Raw genomic sequence first — 21,270 nt, 5'->3', positions numbered from 1 at the left:
TCAGAAGGCAGTAGCCTGGACAGATGTGCTCAATTCCTGTCTTGAAGTCATTCCAGAGCCTTTTAGCAACTATGCAGCAGACTGTCAAGCTCTGATTCATCATCCTTTTCAGGAATGTTTTCGGTATCCAACTCTGGCTAAACATTTTGATAATGTTATTTTTATAAGGCAAAATATTCAATAAAAGATCAACTTTAAATGAAATCAATAATTAATTATCAGAAATGATCAAGTTTTATTCCAAAAAGAAATCTTACATGAGCATATTTCTAAGAAAGTTATCCCTAATTATGAATAAAACAAGACACATAAAAATCCAAATTCTCTGCCAGATCTTTTTCACGTCTCTCTGTAATTGTTCCCTATAAGAGAAGAAATGAACAGGCATGTCTAAAGGCCTTATTAAAATAATCTGCCAAATTGGAGTCAAACCTTCAAACTACAATAGGCCAATAAATTGTTAAAATTTTGAATTTTAACTATTTTTGAATTTTTAAATTCAGTTCCAACCTGACTCAAATACCTCTAAATGTAAATAATGCTAGATTTTATTTAAAATATCATTTATTCAAACTTTTTAGTGTCCATTTTCAAGTCACTATTCTAGGTACCTTAAGTATACCTTCAATGAAAAATCTATCACTCATAATCTTCTGCTAAGATTATCAGGAAATTGCATTTTTAAAAATAAATATATTTCTTAGGCAAAGAAACTTTGGCATCCTCTAGATACAAAGGTTTGGAGGATGGATAGAGTGAGAACCATCATAATTTTTTCCTACCACTTAATGTACACAAAGATTAGATAAGGCTGAGTTTCATAAAGAAGTAGTATATCTTAACAACAATGATTTCAAAAAAATATTCTGCTAGGATGTTAAATAATAAATTTAGTAATGAAGTACGTGTCAGATTTTGATGTTTCATTCAGTCATGGTATGTCACCTTTCTAAGCAAAAACAACAAAATAGTCATTAAATTTTTAACCATTTAAAATTAATCTCACAAAAAAACAAAACCCCCAAACCAACCCAAAACAAAACTTTTCAGTTCCCATTCCTCTAATCCAAAGCAATTATAAGTTATTAAGTATTAATTTATCTTCGAGTCCTCTAAACTTTTTTTCCCCATAGGCCCACTGATATGGAATTTTTTATAAATTGCAAATATTTTATCACAATTTTCTGTCAAATTCTTTAAAAGCAGAAATCCAATGAATTAAAAGACCTAGGTCCTACTTCCAAAGATATCATTAGCCAGATGACAAATAGCAGATTACAGAAGCTTCAATATGAACTTTAGTAAGGCAATAGGGAGGGCAGTGAAGATCTTTGGTGAAAACACAGTTAACAAAATGCTGAATTTAAAATTAGCCCAGCTAGGTGGAATTGTGCATGGAAGAAACCCCAGACCTGGAGTTAGTCCAAGTTCAAATCCCAACCCAGATACTAGCTGTGTGACCCAGAACAAGCCATTTAACTGTTTGCCTCAGTTTTCTCAGCTGTAAAATGAGCCGGAGAAGGAAATAATAAAACACTTCTTTGCCAAGAAAAGCACCAAATTGGGGTCATTAAAAGTCAGACAACGGGGCAGATAGGTGGCTGCCCTGGAGTCAGGAGGACCCCAGCTCAAATTTGGCTTCAGACCTAGCTGTGTGACTTTGGCCAAGTCACTTAACCCCATTACCTTGCAAAAAACAAATTAAAAAAATCATTCAAAAATGAATAGTCTAAGGGGCAGCTAAGTGGCACAGTGGATAGAGCACCAGCCCTGGAGTCAGGAGCACCTGAGTTCAAATCCGCCCTCAGACACTTAATAATCATCTAGCTGTGTGGCCTTGGGCAAGCCACTTAACCCCATTGCCTTGCAAAAAAACCAAGTCATTCAAAAACGAGTAGTCTAAACAACAAAGAAAAACTCAGTTCAACAGCAAAGATAAACATTTTTTTCAATATTGTATGGCTATCTCAAGATAACAGAAATACAAGCACTATGGATAGTGACTCAGGTATTCTATGACAAGTATGGTAACATCAACTATAGCTAGTTAATTTGCGAAACAAAGACGATCATTAAATTTAAAAAAAGCCCACCAAATTTAGTGGCAATTTATGTTACCCGAAACACTCACATTTCCGACCGATAGGAGATGAAACAGAAACAAATTAATTCCCCCCTTATCTGTTTGGGACCGAGCCCGCCGGCACTTCGGTGGGGTCTGAACTCCATTTGGCAGGGGCCCCGTGCCCAGGGCCCCGCGGAACCTAGGCAGCAGCAACCCGGGGGGCAAACTCATCATTTGCAATGCCAGAGCCAGGCTGGGCTCCGCCGCCCCAGGCAGGGGGCGACGCTAGCAACCATGCCATCGCTCCCGGCTCCAAAGGCCGGCTGCTTCGCGTGGCAATCTCTGCTCATTTTTTAATGAACGGCGACTATCAACAAGTGGCGATTTCAATGAACTTTAAAAAAAAAAGCCCGAAAGGCCAACAGCTCCGTCGCGTTGGCAGAGCGGCGGGGCCCCGGGCTCACCTTCCTCCCGGCCTCCTCCTCCTCCTCCTCCTCTGCCCCGCAGGGGGCACGGGGAGGAGGGGCGGCGAGGTCCGCCCCCCCCCCCCCCCGCAGGAGGGACCGTTCTGGAACCATCTTGCATTTAAAGGGGGTCAAACCTCCTAGCTCGAGGCCGGCCGCGACGCGCACTTCGGGGAACAGCCCGGGGCCAGGAGGACCCCAACCCCCCGCAAGTAGGAATGAAGCGGGGCCTGGCCGCCTCCCACCCCCGGCCCGGCCCGCTCGGGAGGGGGCGGCACCGGTTAAACGGACGCCGGCGGCCTCGAGGCCTCGGCAAAAGGCGGGAGCGGGGGAGGGCGAGGGGGCGCACCCCCCCGGGGGTCCCGGCGCCATTTGGACTCCATCGGAGCGAGCCGCCGCCATTTTCCGCCTCCGCCCGCTTCCCGTGCCCGCAGCCCCAGCCCGGGGAGGGAGGGCCCGGCCCCGGCCGCGGGCAGAGGGGAGGGCCGTGGAGGGAGGGGAGGGGCGGGCTGGGTGGAGGGGAGCCTCCTCCGGCCGGCCCAGCTCGGGGGCCGCGGGGCCAGGGGGCGCCGGAGCGCTGAGGGCAGAAGGGGGCCGGGCGGACCGAGCTGCGCGGCGCTGCGCGGGGCGGAGCGGAGGGGCCCCGCCGGCGGTTGGGACCTGAAGGTTCCATCGCACTTACTTCCTGTTTTGGGTCCGGGCACTTTGGAAGAACCAGGATGGAGGCTCCAAAAAATACCAGGATGGAGGAAGCGGCTGTGGGCTAGAGCAGCCGCGGCCGGAGAGAGAGAGCGCGACAGCCAGCCGGAAACCGGGCCGCCGCGCCGCCCCGCCCCCAGACGCTCCCCTCGCCTTCCCCTCCCGCCTTTCACCCTCCCCCCCCGGCTGTCGTCATTTCCGCCCGGAACGCCGAGAAAGGCGCCTGAGCTCCCTGGGCCCCGCGGGTCCCCGGGGTTGCGAGCGGGGGCTGTGCGTCTCCCGGGCCCTCTGCGGAAAGCTTCCCCCGGGCAAACGGGGCCGGCCGGGCCGGGCTCGGCGCAGGGACCGGCTGGAGGGGCCTGGAGGGCCTGCGAGATCTGCCAGCGCTGGCGCCTATGGATCCCTCCTCACATGGCAGTTTTAAAATGCACAGATAAAACGCACAGTGTTAACAAAGGAAACCACCTTTGTAGAAATCATTTTATTTTTCGCATCCAGGTTCCCGAACCCCCTGACATTTATTCGTGAGCCCCAGGGTAAGGTCGCCCTTCCAGAGTTACAGAGCAGATCCGAGAATCTAGCCCGCTTGTACTGAGCTGGATCTGCTTACAAAACCTTACGGTGATCCACGACAACTATCTATTCTTAGAAACCTTTCAAAAACATCTACTAATGCCTCCCCCACCCCCCACCCCCACCCCCCTCCCTTCTTTCTATTTTGTATGTATCTTGTATCTACTCAGTTGTTTAAACCTTGTCTCCTTTAGAATGCAAACTTCTTAAGTTTGAGGACTGTTTTTGTCCTTCTTTGAATGTTCAATCTGTAACAATATGTGCTTAAATATTTGTTGATTAACTGAGGAGGTGGAACATTCTCATGGTAGGAGATAGGAGAATGTAAAAAAAGATCCAGCTCAGTACAACCGGGCAAGATTCTCGGTTTTCCTTGCCCCACCCCAGTAAATAACATTTGTCCTCCCCAAAACTCTGAGGAATGGTGTTTACAATAACACCAAACCATGGTGGTGCTGCAGGGTGATGGCGCTTCATGGCAAAAGTAGCGTCAGTCTGGGAAAATCACATCCTCAATTAGACTGTCAGGAGATTTAAAGAAGAAACGGATTCCCTTGTAATTGCAATACTTTCATCATTATACTAGTCAAATATAAGAACCTGATATACTAACCTGGTTAAGACCATCAACTTTTCGTAGATATTTTATGGTACTCAGTTTTCATCACAGTGTCCGGAGGGGAGCCTTCTCTGGCCAGGAGCTGGGGCTCCCCCTCCCCCTCGGTACCCCCGATTACTTATGGTGCCCTGGGTTATCAGAATTATGCCAAATAGAACATAAATTCTAACAGCTCCTCCCTCCCTCCCTCCTCTAGTTTGGTTCTCCTTCCCTCCCCTCCCCTTCTCCTCCCCTCCCCTCCCCTTCTCCTTCCCTTCCCTTCCCTTCCCTTCCCTTCCCTTCCCTTCCCTTCCCTTCCCTTTCCTTTCCTCCCCCTTCTCTTCCCCTTCCTTCCTTCCTTCCTTTCTTCCTTCCTTCCTTCCTTCCTTTCTTCCTTCCTTTCTAACTTCCTTCCCATATTTCTAAGGCTGACCTAGGGGCATGAAGTATAAAAGGGACAGTATAACTACTCCCTCATCTTCACTGTTCCATTCATTTTCATCTCCATTTCTTAAGTTTCCTTGACATCCTTCAAGATTCATTTCAAAATTATTCCTGGAGGCCTTCCTTTAGCATTTGCTAATGCATCCCCTCCCTCCCCTCCCCCCATCAACACTGTCAGGTTATAAAAGCTTCTGTGATGACATCTGCAAAATATACTTTGCTATCTAAAGACCAATCTGAATACACAGACTAATGATTAGTATGTTGACCATTAGAGAGAATTTTATTTTTGTATGTGATCATTAGGTGGAAAATTTGGCTTACGTTTGGAAATAAAAGAAATAATGGGCATGGAGGCTACTCAAAAGTTTCAGGCATAGATATTATGAAAGTTTTCTTCCAGATTTGAATTGAAATTCACTGGAAACAGCACTAAATAATACCAAAAAAGTGAAGATGACTTGTCTCAGCAGTAAAAAAAAATAGTAGTTATCAAGATGGGTGTCATTTATGAATCAGCAGTTTGCCATCAGATGATTAATTAAAACAAGGGTCAAGATCAAATTAGAAAAAAAAGATAAGGAGATAACATGTACAAATTGTTCTAGCTTCAATCTAAATTCTTCAAATGATCCATGTAAAAAAGAAGGGAGATGGAGGATGACTGATTTTTGATGATCATTTTCTCATAAACCTCAGAACAGTACTATCACTGTAACTAGTCAACGTGTTTGTGTTAAGCCTTTTTTGTGTGTGTGTATTGTGATAAGTACTAGGGATATAAAAAAGGACAAAAACATGGACCTTGCACTCAATGAGTTTAAATTCTAATGGGATAGGCAACATACAAAAAATTTATATATATATATATATATATATATATATATACATATATATATATATATATATATATATATATATATATTCAGTGTAAAAGGAAAGTAATCACAGAGAAAAGGCACCAGTCTAGTAGTGATGTGGGCTAGGAAAGGCCTCCTTGTAGTAGGGATTTGGGCTGAGCCTTCTGAGAAGCTGGGAGGCAGAGGTGAGGATGAAGAATATTATTTGAATGGGGAAAAATCCATGAAGTATGAAGGAAGGAGATGGAGTGCTGTGTGCAATAAATAATAGTAATGCTACAATAGTGGTTAGTATTTATATACTATATACCAAGATTTTTTCAATTATTTCATTTGATCACTACCTCAGAAGCTTGGGCTATTATTTTCCCTATTTTACTGATGAAGAAATTACAAGGTCATCAGTGTTACTGAATTGTAGAATACTTGGAGGGTGGAAAAGGGTAAGACTAGAAAGGAAGGGAAAAGGCCACATTGTGAAGAATTTTAAATGCCAAAGAGGATTTTAAGAGTTAATAGGGAGCCACTGGAATTTATGGAATAGGGTGTATTTTATATGTATGCTGTAATTAGACCTAGAATTAGGTATTTTTGTACTGGATGTAGATGGAAGACAGAATCCTTTTATATGGTAAGGTTCTTTAGGTGCTTCCATTGAGTAGTTTCCAAACTTGTTTGCATCAAGTCCCAGAACGTTGCAAAACCTTACAGTGATCCATGACAACTATCTATTCTTAGAAACCTTTCAAAAACATCTACTAATGCCTTCCACCCCCCAGAGTCCCTTCTTTCTATTTTGTATATATCTTGTATCTACTCAGTTGTTTAATTAAACCTTGTCTCCTTTAGAATGTAAACTTCTTAAGTTTGAGGACTGTTTTTGTCCTTCTTTGAATGTTCAATCTGTAACACAATATGGGGCACATAGTTCATGCTTAAATATTTGTTGATTAACTGAGGAGGTGGAACATTCTCATGGCAGGAGATAGGAGAATGTAAAAAAAAAAGATCCTAGTAGAACCAGTTTACTATCTCTCTGTGGTCAATCTTTAGGAGCCAGAATGAGGGGTGTATGGTTTACATCATTGGGGGAGAATCTTCATATTGATGAGATCTCACTCCCCTGAAGTCTTTCTGGTTCTAAGCATAGTTTTTTCCTCAAGACAAATGTTTAACTGGTGTAGTCAAATGGACTTGCTTCTAATTTGAAGAGTGGTTATTTTTAAAAAAATTGAAAACTCAAATCCTCTAAATAGATTAGATTTAGAAAAACTGATTTCCCACTTTTATATATTTGTTTATACTCTCCCTAAGTGTAGAATTTCATGCCCCTACTTTTTGAGTTTTTATTCAACCATTAAAGCCCAATTCAAATGTCATCCCCAAGCCTTTTTTTGATACTCTTACCCCATCCCTCAAGTCTTTTCTCTTCCCTCTTCTTATACTTCGCCTGCTTATGTTCCTAGCTCTTATTATGTATTGATTTTATTATAGTTGTTTGAGGATATAATAAACCCATAAGTTCACTGAGGTAAGAAACTTGGTTCATAAATTCTTTGTCCAATGACAGTAAGTTACCTGAGTAAGTAAAGCACTTTTTTCAATCTACTTGAGAGAGGTTCCCACCTCAATTTAGGTAAAATATAGTGAGAGGAAAGAGACAGAGAATCAGTGAACAATGGGAGAAAGATATAACTTAAGGTCAATTGTATTTGACAATTCTTATGTTTGTGGACAGATTTAAGAGATTTTGGGAAACTGGATGGGAAAATTATTTTAATTCAATTTGTAATTTCATTTATTTTATTGATTTAAAAATATTATGCAAAGGGTCCATAATCTTTACCAGACTATCATGATACTCACAAAAAAAGGTTAAGATTTAAAGACTTCATTCTAATCCTGAATTGATAATTACTATGTTCTAGTCTTAAATAGGCACTCTGATGTCAGTACCTGGACTTGTTCTGGTCATAGAAATGAGCAAGGTAAAACTGATGCCTTCACTTGCTCTGAGATGGTATGTAGGAGAAATACTATGCATGCTGTAGTTCTTGGGCTCATCAGCATAACTGACTATATTTGCCTCTTCTCAGCTCACTAAAAAAATTAAGAAATCTCTCCTAGTAAAAGTGGAAAACTGAACTTTGGGAACTGGAGTGCTATCAAATGGAAGTTGTCGTCTTTGATACATGGTTATTGATCTGATATGATATTAGTATAATTATTGTATTTCTCTATGTGTAAGATGTTCCCTTTTTCGAAAAAATTTGGGATCTAAAAACTTGGTTTTTAGTGGTTGCAGATTTTCTTACTTGCATTTCCTGCTTTATCCGCACTTGTCTTTGTGCATATTGTTTTTCATTTGTTACTACTATATTAGGTAATGTTTTTGCCACGTTCTGCCCAGAAATGGCTCAGAAAAGATTTTTTTTTCAGTACAGTACAGAATTCAAGTTCAAAGTGATCCAGTTTGCAAAAGTGAATGGAAATCACACTGCTCAATGTGGTCCACCACCGACTGAGAAAACAATCTGAAACTGGCTACAGGAAGAAGAAACCCTACTGAAAACGCTATGGCAGAAGGCCATGAGAGGCAAGGCAGCAAAATGGCTTGAGTTAGAAAAGGAATTGAAGAGCAAAGGGCCCTTGGAATTCCTGGGTCCACTAAGCTGATTCAGCAGGAGCAAGAAGAATTTCTCATCAGAAAGAAGTGACTGATTTCAAAGGAGGCCACAACCGGTGCTTCAGGTACATGAAACAGAATGGACTAAGCATGAGTCCATGTGCCAGATTTGCCCAGGGAGTGCATGTGGTCAACTATGGACCAGAGCACAGGCAAGGGAGCAGTAAGAGCCTCGTCTAAGACAGTTATCAAACACAGATGTATATATCTTGTAATGTAGCTAATGGGAGTTTTGACAGTGATGAGGGATTGTATGAATTTCATGATGAATAAAACTTGAGTTCATTTTGGATCCCCAAATTAAACTGTATCTTATATATGGGGAAATACTGTACACTTTCTTTTAATACTCAAATAATCTCTAATGTATGGGTTCTTAATCTTCTCTGTGTGTGTGTGTGTGTGTGTGTGTATGTGTGTGTATGTCATGAATCTGTGATGACATGGTAAAACCTCTGGATCTCTCAGAATATTTTGAAATTCAAAAACAAAACAAAAACAAAGCAGATTATTTTGAAATGAATAAAATAAAATAGATCAGATTAGAAAGGTCAGGCTTTGAGTCAGGAAGATTCATCTTGTGGCAGTTAGGTGGCACAGTAGATAGAGCATTGGCCCTGGAGTCAGGAGTACCTGAGTTCAAATGTGATCTCAGACACTTAATACTTACTTAGCTATGCAATTTGGGCAAGTCACAATCCCGTTGCCTTGCAAAATATAGGGAAAAAAAGAAGGAAGATTCCTGAGTTCAAATCTAGTTCCAGACATTTACTAGCTGTGTGAATAAATTGGGTAAATCACTTTACTCAGTTTGCTTCAATTTCCTCTTCTGTAAATGAGGTGGAAAAGGAAATGGCAAATCACTAGTATTTTTTCCAAGAAAACTCTAAAAGGGGTCACACTATGACTTAACAGAATACATTTGTTTGTATATTGAGTCTCCCATTAGAATGTAAGCTCCTGGAGGGCAGGGGCTGTCTTTTTGGAGAAGATACTGCAACATCTTTGCCAAGAAAATCCCAAATGGGATCATGAAGAGTCTGGACTGAACAAAAATTAATGAACAAGAACAACACATTGAAATATAGATGTGATTTCTATCCCCTTTCCCCCATCCAAGTCCACTGACTCCCCTAAGAATTCCTGTTCTAAAATTGTGATCAATAAAAATAATTTGATGGAACACCAAGAAAATGATAAAGGGTTGTGACTTTAGGTAAGTGAACAGGCCAAGGCATTTGATTCATAGATACAAACACAGACCTCGAGACAAGTAGGAAACAAAAAGAACATATAATGATTTTGTGGAATTAGAACTACAAAATCTGCTATTGATTGGATGTGTAAAGTAAGGAAAAATGAGAAGTTGAAGATACCACTAGTTATGAACCTTGGTGACTGGGTGGATATGCTAGGGGTGTTAAGGAAGGGGAGAGGAGGGAGGATTTTCCCAAAGGACACTTGCTTCTATGAGTACTGGGGTAGTGGTTAGATTATAATGACCCTGGGAGGCCCAAGACTGACTTAAAAGGGGTTCAGTAGTAAAGGTGGAATCAGAATCAGAGTTCCAAGATAAGTGTAGGTGTGGTTGTATTGGAGACAATGATTGGTTTTTGTGGAAAGAGTGGATATTTGACTTATTTCAACCACATACCCTTTGGTGACAGACCATCCCTCCCTCCAGCATCATGGACCCAGGTCCTACTTTAGATTTAATTGTATCAGAATCTGGATAATATAGTTCTAATTGAGAAGAATAGATAGATTGGTTAATAACTGTTGAATATCTGTAGTTTTTTTTTCCCTTGCTGTTGCTTCTGAAAGCGTAGTCAGGGGGTTAGACATCAATTTTGCCTTACTCATTTTCTGCACTTGGTCATGTGTGTGCATCAGTATAATTCTGCCCCTTTGTTAGAAGTCTCAATAAATTTAAGCAGGTGGAAGGGAAGTGGGGTGCGGGTTAATTTAGTCCCAGGTGCCATCCTCCCTTTTTTTTAAATTCACTTTTCTTCCCTCCTCTTCTGTCTCCTCCTCTCCCTAGGTCCAGGCCAAATATTATTTACTTAATCAACTCCCAAAGATGTTTTCTAACTAACATTCCATATATTTTCTATTCCACTTACTCTTCACTTTTATGTTACCTGGTATTGTTTATCTTTTTTATTTGTTTTGTCTATCAAACTAGAATTTTAAGATCGCAAAGGCCAAGCTTGCCTTTTCATGTCTATGCCAATGCCTGTTTTAATCCTTTTAAAAAAAATTTTTATCAGTGGCGCAGTGGAGTCAGGAGAGTACCTGAGTTCAAATTTGGCCTTAGCCACGTAATAATTACCTAGCTGTGTGGCCTTGGGCAAGCCACTTAACCCCATTGCCTTGCAAAAACTTAAAAAAAAAATTATCAATCAACTTTATAATTGATTCATTCAAAATACATTTCTGGATACAAAAATACATATGTGATGAAAACATAAAATGAAACTGCAAAACTCTAGTTAAATCTCAAAAAACACATTATGACATCAAGAGGAGAAAAATTAATCAACTTCATTTACAAAAATACTCATCAAGCATATTTTCTCTTTTTTTGTCATTCAAGAAAGATTTTTATTTATATTTTGAGTTTTACAATTTTCCCCCTAATCTTGCTTCCCTCCCCCACCCCCACAGAAGGCAGTTTGTTAGTCTTTACATTGTTTCCATGGTATATATTGATCTAAGTTGAATGTGATGAGAGAGAAATCATGTCCTTAAGGAAGGAAAATAAAGTATAAGAGATAGCAAAATTCCATAAAAAGATAATTTTTTTTCTAAGTTAAAGGTCTTTGGTCTTTGTTTAAACTCCACAGTTCTTTCTCTGGATATAGATGGTATTCTCCATCGCAGATACCCCAAAATTGACCCTGATAGTTGCACTGATGGAATCAGTAAGTCCATCAAGGTTGAACATCACCCCCATGTTGCTGTTAGGGTGTACACTGTTTTTCTGGTTCTGCTCATCTCCATCAGCATCAGTTCATGCAAATCCTTCCAGGCTTCTCTGAATTCCCATCATATTTTCTAATAATAGCTACCTCAAGATTGCCACATTCTCAATCTTAACAGTGTAGCTTATTTTATTTCCTTAAATTGGGATAATTGGAATAAAAACCAAATCTACCACAAATACTGCTTCTTAATAAAAATATGTTTTAATTCTTAGATATAATGTTTTAGTAGATTTCTCTATTATTTAAGGATATCTTTTTTCTCCCTCTCAGATGGGTAGTTACAATATACTAAATGTTCAAATGGATCTGTGAATTCATCATTTTGGGAGCTCCTTCCAAACAGTCCACCTCTGCTTGTGATTCATGTCCATATTCTAAAAGTTCTACCAAGATACTGGAAACCTTTTAAAAAATTTCTCCCAGCATACAAATGGTACTAGTGAAGTCCCTTGACTCTTCTTTTTCTCTCATAATTTTTTTTTTTGCTTCTGTTCTTAGGAGTAAGCAATTGCGACTTGCTTACACCTTCTATTCACCTTTTTGTAATCCTTTGTGTTATATTTTAGCTTTAGTTTTTTGGAGGAAATGGTATTCAAGGTCTTGTGTCTCGACTGTAATACTGATAAAAAAAATTGTGCTTTTTCTCCTCATTTGGGGTTTTCTTGGCAAAGATACTGGAGTATCTTCCATTTTATAGATGAGGAAACTGGAGCAAATGGGATTAAATGCTTCTTTTTCAGGACTCCCCGACTCTTCTCTCTTTCATCACTATATAAACTTCCAGCTTTCTGGTTTCTGAGATAAGAATCAGCAACCCTTCCCTCTCACTTTTGCTCTCTCACTCAAATAGCTTCATCTTAATAACTGGTACCCAAAGGAAGCTCTATCCTTCCTCCCCTCCAATGAACAATGAGTAAGAACTTTGTGCCCCCCTCTATTCCTATTGGATGGGGCATGAAGATGAGGATGAATAGGCACGAATGGGTTGTGATGTGCATTGTGATTTCCTTACATTTTCTTATGCTTTTCCCACACCTTTTCTTTTTTCTAAACTTCTTTATTCCAGTAGAGGGCACCACCATCCTTCTAGTAAGCCAAGCACCCACCTCAATGTCATCAACTGCTAACTTCCTCATCCTACATATCCTATCAGTGGTCAAGTCTTGTCATTTCTCCACAGTCTCTCTCATATCTGTAACCTCTCCAATCACAGACACTCTCCTACTGCAGAACCCTCATCACTTCTCACCTAGGACTATTACAATAACTCTCTAATTGATCTTCCTTGCTTAAGATTATTCCCTTTCCAGTCTATCTTCCACACAGCTTCCAGGTGATTTAATTCCTAAGTCAACACACAAATAGAAAGGGTTACTCTAGATCAAGGTGGGGAACTGTTTTTCTTCCTAGTGACATTTGGATTTTTATAACATTGTTCAAGTTATCAACTTAAAAATTAGTCTGCTAAATTTAGTCATTTAATTCACCCATAAAATTAGCTACTAGATTTATTGATTTTCTAATCTGCCTATGGTTGCTTTGGCAGTGCCAGACCAAATGATTCCTAGGGCCTTACATGATCATTGGACCGGATGTTCCTCACCCCTGCTCTAGACCAAGTTGAATACAAAATTTCTTTTACTTAAGAAGGAAGGGGGTGGCTAGGTGGCGCAGTGGATAAAACACCGGCCCTGGAGTCAGGAGTACCTGGGTTTCAAATCTGGTCTCAGACACTTAATAATGACCTAGCTGTGTGGCCTTGGGCAAGCCACTTAACCCCATTGCCTTGCAAAAAAAAAAAAAAGAAGAAGGAAAAAGTCTCCCAAATAATAATAACCTGTTGAGATAGTACTCATTTCATTTGGTCCTCCTACACCAGTAGGTAAGTGCTATTATGATTCTCATTTAATAGATAAGGAAACTGTGCTCCAGAGTCACACAAGCTATGAAGTATCTGAGTCTGAATTTGAACTCAGATTTTTCTGACTCTAAGTCTCCCACCCCACCTAGTTATCTAATGGAGGTCATATGACATTAGTGGTGTAAGCATCCATTAAATAATAAGTATATCTAATCCCATTTAGAATTTTGATTTATCACTTAGCCTTACTTCTATAGGCAGGAACTCATACAACAGTAGCATTTCAAATTGTGAGGCAGGTTACAATAAAGATGTAAAATTACCAGCTAAGACAAAGCCCACCCCTAATATGATGAACTAAATGACTATTGTTCTAGGAGAAGACTACCTGATTTGGGAGAGGTTCATCATCAGGTTTGTTTAGAATGATGAAATTTTTGTTTTAGACCATCTACTAATAGTGGAGTTGTAAATTGGAATCATCCTGACAAGGTTCAAACAGTTGACCCTGAGAGTCATGAGATAAAACTTAAGAGTGTCAGTCAGATTTTTTGAGGATTCTGAAAAAGAAGGAACAACAGTATTCTTGAAGTTTATTGAGGCACTCAACTGTTGTTAACTCCTAGGTTCATTTAAAAAAAAACATTATAAAGTCGTCTCAGGGTTGTTGGTTACAGGCAGGTAGAAAACTGATCTAAAAGGATGATGAGGGGAGTTTGAACAAGGAACTACTTGAGTCATTTGTATTGAGTCATAAATCCCTGGTAGCATATGAAGAGAGGTTTGAGCAAGAGAGTTTAGAAAAATAAAGGGAGAGGAAATTGAGAAGAAATAAGTTGATTCAGTGAGAATGTACAGGAAAGAAAGAGTAATTGAGAGGGTAAGGTCTGACCAAGTGTCAATTATGTGGGTACTACACTGAATATTAAGCCCTGATAAGAAGGCTATGTGTGTAGGAATATCAGAGTTCATACCCCCTCTATATAAATCCAGTCTCTTCTTTAGGAAACCTTCATCTTGCTTTGGCTTGTCTATCTTTTAGTTCTCTAACAAAGATTGAAACTGGTTCTGAACTATCTCTTGTGGACTTCCAGAATTAAAATGGCAAATAGTAGCTGACAGATGATATTTTGTTGTCTTAAACTTGTTCTCTGAAGGAGAGCACACTGCCATATTCTGGTATTAGAAGCCTCTTCACTCCTGGGCCTTCTTAGGAACACATTGATGCTTTGCAAGATTTAGGTGAAGCAATGGGGCCATATGGTACAGCTGAAGGAGAAAGATGAATTCCTCTGGAAGTTGGTCAAAGATTCCTATTCTTGTTCAGTCCATTAATCCTACCTGAGCAATGTCCAGGAAGTCCTCAAGACCTGAAGGGATACCAGATACTTAAAACTACAGCCGAAGAGTTCTACCTCAAATCAGGACAGAGGAATATAAGTAATTTTAGTCTGGCCTATAACATTCCTGATCACAGATAGTCCCCCTCCTGGACAACTTTGAACAGTTTCTAAGGGAACTATAAAGAATGTATGGACAGGGGCGGCTAGGTGGCATAGTGGATAAAGCACCGGCCTTGGAGTCAGGAGTACCTGGGTTCAAATCTGGTCTCAGACACTTAATAATTACCTAGCTGTGTGGCCTTGGGCAAGCCACTTAACCCAATTTGCCTTGCAAAAAAAGAAACCTAAAAAAAAAAAGAATGTATGGACATCTCCACTGGACAAAGAAATGCCAACATCTAAGTCTACTTTCCTCTTTGGACTCTGACTTTATTTACTTCTCTGTTGATGTGAATTTCCTTTGTTTGACTTGACTTTTTTTCTGAATTATAAGGAGTTTGATAATTAAAGTAAATAAATGGATGAAGAATTAGTAACAAGGACATGGCTAGGGACATGACCCTTCTTCTCTAGACCTTGCTACAAACTGCTTCAAACACTCTCCTCTCCTCTGATCACATATAAATTGGTAGTAAATTTGAATTAGGTATGGTGGCAAATGTCTATAATGCCAGCTACAGAGAAGCTGAGACTGATAGTTCTCTTAAACTCTGAAATTCTAAGTTGCATTGGCTATATCAATTAAGTATCTACATTAAGTTCAGCATTAATATAGTAAGCCTCTAAAATTAGGGGGCACCATGGTTACCTAAGAAGGGGGAAAAAAAGCTCGGGTTGGAAATAGAGTAGATGAAGGCTCCTATGCTGATGAATAATGACGAGTGAGTTGCACTATCTGGGCAAGATAGGAGGCTTAGTCTAAAAACAAAATGCACTCAGTTTGAGCAGAACCCCAAAAGGGTAGGCAGTGATCTAAAACAGTCTGCATAATGAGGAGGGTGGGGGTATTGTAAGCAAGCAGGGTACAGAAGCAGAAATAGCAGTTAGATATATTTCCTTGTCAGACTGTTGCACACATGTGACATGGTATAGATAAGAGGCCAATAAAAGACAGAAGGGGGTCAGGGTCTAACATGTTTCCTGTGGTACAGGACATTCATGTACCAGAGAGAGTGTTAGGGTCTGCCTGTGGTACAGGACAGTCACGTACCAGGTACGTGATAGATAGATGCTTTTAAATAATGTGAACAGAACATTGTTCTTAAAATCAGTAGGTTTAGGGTTAGAAACAAATTTAGGACTAGAAATGAATTTAGGGTTAGGGAATTGGTAAAATTTGGTAACTGTTTTTGATACAAGGGAATGAGTGAATCTGAAGTACAATATTAATACTTGTGTAACCCTTGTGTAAAGGGGGTCCTTGATACTTTTCTGGGTCCTAGAAACTCCTCAGAAATACGGTTTGGCTATTGCCCCTAAGTCTGGGAACATCCTGACAGGGCTCAAACAGTTGACCCTGAAAGTCACAAGATAAAACATAAATTTTATCTGGGACTCACCTAATGTTCTTATTAACCTAATCATTTTGCTGTTTCTGAAATATTCCTGCTCCCTCCTAAAACTGCCTCCCCACCTCCTCAGGTGCAGCTAGAGCTATAAGATAGTAAACTCCACCTGATCTAAGTCTTCCTGGTACATGACTGTTCTGTATCACAGGCAGACCCTGACCCTCTCTCTGGTACGTGAATATCCTGTACCACAGGAAACATGTTAGACCCTGACCCTCTTCTGTCTTTTATTGGCCTCCTATTTATACCATGTCATATGTGTGCAACAGTCTGACAAGGAAATATATCTAACTGCTATTTCTGCTTCTGTACCCTGCTTGTTCACAATACCCCTGCCCCTCAAAATACTATAAAAACCTTGGGCATTCTATTCTTGGGGTTGTTAGATTTGGGTTTTGCTCCTAACAACCCCCTGGGTAAATAAATTCCACTCCCAAATTTCATAGCTTGGTCTCCCAACTCACTTCTTGGGGTGTAACCAACCTGGGTGACTTGAAGGATGTTGGGGGCCCTCAAATGAAATATAGAAATTTGGAAGAGAGATGAGTTTAGGAAGAAAGACAACTCTGCTTTGGAAAAGTTGAGTTTGAGATGCCTTGGGGACATCCAGTGTGAAATATCCAATAGGCAGAAGATGATTTGAAACTGGAGTTGAAGACAGACTAAGACTGGATGTATAGATCTGGAAGCCTCAAATAGAAATGCTAATTGAACACATGGAAGTTAAGGAGATTATCCAGAGAAAGAATACAGAGGGGAAAAAAAAAGACTGAAGAATAGATTCTTGTCTCCACCACTTTTACACCCACAATTAGTGGGACAGGATATAGTAAGGAGACTCAGGAGTCATTAGACAGGTAGGAGGAGAGCCAACAGTGATCAGAGTTTAAAAACCCAGACAGGAGAGAATTCAGGACAAAAGAATGGGAAACCTGGTTAAATATTGCAGAGAAGTCAAGAAGTAATGAAAACTGAAATAATTGCATTAGATTTATCAATTGAAGTTTAATTAAGTTTTAAACTTTATCCATTATTGTGTAACTATTACTAGTCATAAAATAATACTTTTCATATCTTCTTTGGCATATATATTGAAAATTATTAGTTTTAGAATTTTTTTTTAGGTTTTTTTTTCCAAGGCAATGGGATTAAGTGGCTTGCCCAAGGCCACACAGCTAGGTAACTATTAAGTGTCTGAGGCTGGATTTGAACTCAGGTACTCCTGACTCCAGGGCCAGTGCTATATCCACTGCGGCACCTAGCCACCTAGCTTTAGAATTTTCAAAACTGCCAACTCCCTTTTCCCTGGCTACTTTCATATACTTTTCATTAGAATATTGTCAAACATTTTTAATTTATTTCATGAATTAAAACATGTATTGAACTCCTACTATGTATCAGTCTCTATGAATAGTACTGGGGAAACTATTTGCATAAGACTGTCTTCTTTGGTTAAGAATGATTACTCAGTATTCCATATCCGTGAAGGACAGAATTGTTGAGAATCTGAGAGAAGAGAGATTCTAGTCTTTCAGAGAAAGACTGGGTAGAATCTTACTTATAGAGAGCCAGCACCTCAATCATGTTCCTATTCCCTGCTTACTATACTAGAGACTTTCTCTGAAGAGAGCCTGAAACCAAGTGTTTTCATTCTTGAAGCTATTAGCCAGAAGAGTTTTGAATAATCTTCCTGGGAGTTTTAAATACTCATTATCCACTAATGAGAAGAATCATGTAAGTGATCCTTGAACTGCTGTGAAGGGGTAGAGTGGGAGAGAATACTTGATTCCACTGTCCCAAAAAGTGAGAGTAGAAGTTTTGTTAGATTTCAATTTAATGAACTTGATAAAGACATCATAAATGCTTTATTTATATTCTATTTAAAAGAAGATCTAGTACAATTATAGCATACTAGGCTTAATTGCTAGTCTTTAAAATATTTTTTTAAAAATTTGTTTATATTGAACTTCAACTCAGGACTTGATTTCATTTTCAACTCTTCTCCTAATTGGTTAACCATTTGTCTGTCCACCTGCCATTTGCTCTGCCCTGATTTATGCCCTTACTCAGAAATTTCTCCATTTTCAATTCTCTTCCCTGGAATTTCAGTCTTTGACTCTTTAGGGAACAGCACTGTCAAATTTCCCTTCTTTCTTCTTTAGCTCCCCAAACATCAATACAATCTTGGTGATGTATAAAGATGTATGAACTTTTATATACATATATTTCAGTAGTTGTAGCAAGTTAAATAATCCAAATATTATATTATTATTATTATGGAGATTGTGTCTTATGTGGACAGGGATTAATGAAGACCTGGAGAGATTTTTTATTCAACAAAGTATGTATTAACCAAATCAAGAAAACATTGCTCAATGGGCCATTTCCTGGAATGTGGGAATAGCTTCATTATATATAATTGCACTTTATGGCTATTTTCATTAAAATGGCATTATCTCTGGTCCTCTCTGGTCCCAGAATCTGGAAAATTTGATATCTCAATGTCAGGACAATAATACTAATTTTTTTGGGGGGGTGTCTGTGTTTCTGCTAAACAGTCAATGCCTTGTTAACTTTGTCCTGTGCTTGTTTCATCATGTAAATAAGTCAGTCAGTTTCTTGAGTCTAAATCTCATTTTCAGTATAATCAGATAAGTTGTATTATTAAACATGAGTTTGTCTTTATGTGGCAGTTCAATCCTTTGTCAAGAAGTTATCTAGGGGTAGTAGTGGATAGAGTACTGGCCCTGGATCAGGAGAAGTTGAGTTCAAATTCGGCCCCAGACATTTAATAATTGCTGAGCTGTGTGACCTTGGACAAGTCCCTTAACCCCATTGCCTTGCCAGAAATGTCCTATATTAATACAAATCTATGTCAGAAGTTCTCATAGAATGAAGGATCTGTGTTTATTTTGAGAATTTCTTACTTCAAAATTATTACCATATACTGACATGTAGTTTGAAAGCAATCCCATTTGTGAAAACTCAGTTCCTAAAATTAAAGGACTTCATTAGAAGATCAAAGAAAACAAAATACTCTTAAATGAACAACCCTCTACTAGAGATCAAAATATAGACTTTCCATCACTTATGATCCCAAATGGGAATATTGTTCAAGTTCTCAGCAGGTACTATCAAAGTTGACCTCTTGTGACTCCTCCTTTAATTCCTGATCCATTTGTATTATACTTCTTGAAAGGTTCCAGAAAGTAACCCCAGACATTTTTCCACTGTTGCCTTTGACTTTAAAGAGAAAAGACTTCCAATACAGTTGTATCCATATTATAGTTCTCTGTTAGATGTGAGGTCACCAAGTTTTTCTTTCCTATCCATTTCTGTTTTTTTTTATCTTTTTTATCTAATTTTTTGTATCTTGATCCTGCTTTCTAAGGTGCTATAAGCTGTCCTCTCATAAGGACTGGCTGACAACCACAATATTCAGCTAGGGGCTATCATATATAATCCAGGATGAATGCTTCATTCATTCATTCATTCATTCATTCATTCAACAAACATTTATTAAATACTTTGTGCCAGAAATTATGATAGATCCTGGGGTTATAAAGACAAACATGAATCCATCTTTCTGATATTAATATTACTTAATAAATGTTAAGTCTGTTCTTTGAATTCCCTCTTTCTGGGGTTGAATAAAAATCTTAGTGTCCCATATGGTTACTAGATTTAGGAATATAATTTCCCAAGGTTGTCCAGGTTGTGAATTTGAGTTAGAACTAAGACTAAGTTAAACAGGCAAAGCCATTCCATTCCACTCTCTTGGCTCATATTTTTACCTTTATTTTATATATATGAACAACAAATCCCTTGACCTTGATGCTGCATTTTGGTCAGTGTCTTCCTATGAGTGTGAGTGTGAGGGTGAATAATGTGAGCATGAGCTACATTGAAAATAGACTTATAATGTTGATTTTGTGAAGAATTTTCACCAGTATCAGAATTTATTTCCAAGCAGTTATGCAGTAATGCTGCTTGTACCTCATTCCTTTCATGATAGTGAATTCATGGGGTTTCCTAACAATATAGAATATAACTATTCTCTACATTACAAGACATTTGAGTTGTGTGCCACTCCCCCCCCCCCCCCCCCATCACCACCAGCTCTCTAGTGAAGAATCTCTCTGCATCTAGATTGGTCTTTGGATGGCAGACAGTTGATTGTCTTGCCTGCATACAAGTTCCTTCAAATTCTTGATAGTTGGTGCTTGTGCTTTGCTTGCATTGTTTTTAGGAATGCAGGGATACCTGGAAGTCTAGATGAGGCATTGGGTAGGATTTTGGTGGATGACTGCTCCTTCTCTTTCAACCTACTTACATGTATATGTGTGTGTGTGTGTGTGTGTGTGTGTGTGTGTGTATTTATGTGTGTGTATAAATATATAAATTATGCACACACATATATAGAGCACTGATATATACATATATATTGTTTGTGATATATGTGAGATATATTTAGTATATGAGAAATACCAGTGCTATTTTAAAAATGTCACTAAATTATAGTATTGTATCTTAACAAATAAGCTACATCCCACGTTTGCTGAAGGAAAGTACAATTTAAGCCTTTTATTTATGTTTTTTCCTCCTCCTGACTTCTTTATAATATGGTAGGATAAGTTAAAAGTATAAAAATGAGATTTACCCAGAATAGGCAAGAGCTATTGGTAGGATGCAAGTATTATGGGATTTTTTGATACATTCCAGGACTTTCCTATTATCCCATATTCAAAAAAATCTCTGTAAAAAAAGAAAAAAGGTTTGATTTTATAACTTTTTTTAGATATAGGGAAAATATAATAAATATTATTAAAAATGGACTTTTCAGAAGTTATTGAAAGTGCAATTCTAAGATGCTATATGGTCTGCAAAATATTTGTTGTTTCAGACATGCCTGATTCTTTGTGATCCCTTTTTGAGTTTTATTTTTTAAAATTTTTTTCCAATTGCATGCAAAGATAGTTTTCAACATTCATCCTTTTGCAAGTTTTTGAGTTCCATATTTTTCTACCACTCTCCTTTACCCCCTTCCTCCTCATGTCAGTGACCAATATAAGCATTTCTTGGCAGAATTACTAGAGTAGCTTTCCATTTCCTTTTCCAGCTG

General features: G+C 39.1%; 2 protein-coding genes across 9 annotated transcripts in view; one reads left to right on the top strand and one right to left on the bottom strand.

Moving 5' to 3' along the window:
- Nucleotides 1-3,366, bottom strand: part of DMTF1 (cyclin D binding myb like transcription factor 1) — a 52,713-nt gene extending 49,347 nt beyond the window's left edge. For 3 of the 6 annotated variants that reach the window (XM_074194063.1, XM_074194062.1, XM_074194066.1), the window contains exon 1: nt 3,212-3,366. The gene's annotated coding sequence lies outside the window, so the exon portion shown is untranslated. Of the gene's footprint in view, nt 1-2,529; nt 2,756-3,211 lie in introns of those variants that run through there. The other 3 variants (XM_074194065.1, XM_074194067.1, XM_074194064.1) reach the window with 2 other exon arrangements.
- Nucleotides 2,636-21,270, top strand: part of ELAPOR2 (endosome-lysosome associated apoptosis and autophagy regulator family member 2) — a 337,228-nt gene continuing 318,593 nt past the window's right edge. Inside the window, exons 1-2 of one of the 3 annotated variants that reach the window (XM_074194058.1) lie at nt 2,636-2,741; nt 8,148-8,454. The gene's annotated coding sequence lies outside the window, so the exon portion shown is untranslated. Of the gene's footprint in view, nt 2,742-5,831; nt 8,455-21,270 lie in introns of those variants that run through there. The other 2 variants (XM_074194061.1, XM_074194059.1) reach the window with 2 other exon arrangements.

Source organism: Macrotis lagotis, chromosome 7 (genome assembly GCF_037893015.1).
Source record: "Macrotis lagotis isolate mMagLag1 chromosome 7, bilby.v1.9.chrom.fasta, whole genome shotgun sequence".
Taxonomy (NCBI): domain Eukaryota; kingdom Metazoa; phylum Chordata; class Mammalia; order Peramelemorphia; family Peramelidae; genus Macrotis; species Macrotis lagotis.
The sequence above is the reverse complement of the archived record's forward strand: the minus strand, read 5'-3'. Positions and strand labels throughout refer to the sequence as shown.